The sequence below is a fragment of the Echinops telfairi genome, unplaced genomic scaffold, assembly GCF_000313985.2.
Source record: "Echinops telfairi isolate 266 unplaced genomic scaffold, ASM31398v2 ScPeMD7_7420;HRSCAF=8458, whole genome shotgun sequence".
In the NCBI taxonomy this organism is placed as follows: domain Eukaryota; kingdom Metazoa; phylum Chordata; class Mammalia; order Afrosoricida; family Tenrecidae; genus Echinops; species Echinops telfairi.
In genome coordinates this window covers 5690110-5691342 of record NW_022111320.1, presented here as the reverse complement: position 1 = coordinate 5691342, position 1233 = coordinate 5690110, and the positions used below count along the sequence as shown (strand labels likewise).

The following is a 1233-nucleotide window of genomic DNA, read 5'->3' as shown; positions in this document are numbered from 1 at the left end:
CCAACACTCCCACCAGACACCCAGCTGCAGAGGGAGGCCTGACCGTGGTCCGAGATGCTCAAAGGCTCTCCACAGCACCAGGGCAGGCGGCCCCTCTGAAGGGAGAAGTTTTATCTCAGCCACAGGAAAGCCCGATAAAGGAACTAGAGTACAATGGCTGAAGCAGGGATGCCTGCAATCTGTAGGCAAGCAGGTGCCAAGAAAGATTCCCTGCGGACTCCCTGGGTGGTACCAATGGTTAAAGAGCTCCATTGCTAACTGAAAGTTTGCAGGTTCAAGTCCACCTGAGGCAAGGTGGAAGAAACGCCCACTGATCTACTTCCATAAACATCAGCCACTGGAAAAATGCCTACCCCCACCCCCCTGAAATCAGTGCACAGGGTTCATTTAGCTCCTGTCCTGAGAAGATGTGAACAGGCACGGCACTTGCTTTTTCTCCTCGAAGCAGCAAAGAATTAGCGCTGCTAGCTCTAGATGTTCGGGGAGAGCACTTAGCTCAAAAGTGCTCTGAGCAGAGACAACAAGGGAAGCACAGGGCTGCTCGGATAGGCACCCCTTGAAATGCTTTTAGATAGTCAGGCTTCAAATACTGCATTTATTTGTTCCATTTTCCATTTTTAAAAAGGAGGGAGAAATCATGCACAGAGGTCTACATTTCATCTATTCCTGAAAAGGGCAGGAGGGCAATTTCGTGATCTGCAAAGCCGATGGGAGATATTTCCGTGCTGCAGCACGAGAGCCTTTGACATTCTTGAAGGACCCGACGGAGACGGGGGACAGCCCAGAGGGCTTCCGCGGCTGCCTCATCTTCCTCCCTCGGAGGGGTTGCTGGGTTGGAACCAATAACCTTCCAGTTCGCTTCCGAGTGCTCTGCCTGCAGCTCCACCTGGGCTCCGTAACCAACTTAGTAATGTATTCTCGACGGACAAGAAAATGCATCCGGGGCATTTGCAAACCATCTCGGGACTCGATGGTTTCTTAATTAAAATGTTCGACTCTGGATCTGAACACCGAATGTTCATACAGGACACTAAATATGTCCAATTCTAGCTCTTCCAGTGTTATTTCTGAAGTAGCCTTTTGTGCTTAAACAAAACAAAAACAAAACTCCTACCAAATCTACTGCCATCAAGTCGATTCTGATGCACAGCCTCTCTATCGGGCTTCGGAGGGTTCCCCTGAGGTTTGTAAACCTTTAGGAGAGCACACAGCCTCATCTTTCTCCTGAGAAGC

The 1233-nt window shown here is 49.9% G+C and overlaps 1 protein-coding gene across 4 annotated transcripts in view; it reads right to left on the bottom strand.

Annotated features, from left to right (window-relative positions):
* The window catches only part of SCHIP1 (schwannomin interacting protein 1), a 155727-nt gene that overhangs the window by 11462 nt on the left and 143032 nt on the right, over window positions 1–1233 (bottom strand). The gene's annotated exons all lie outside the window — the stretch shown is intronic.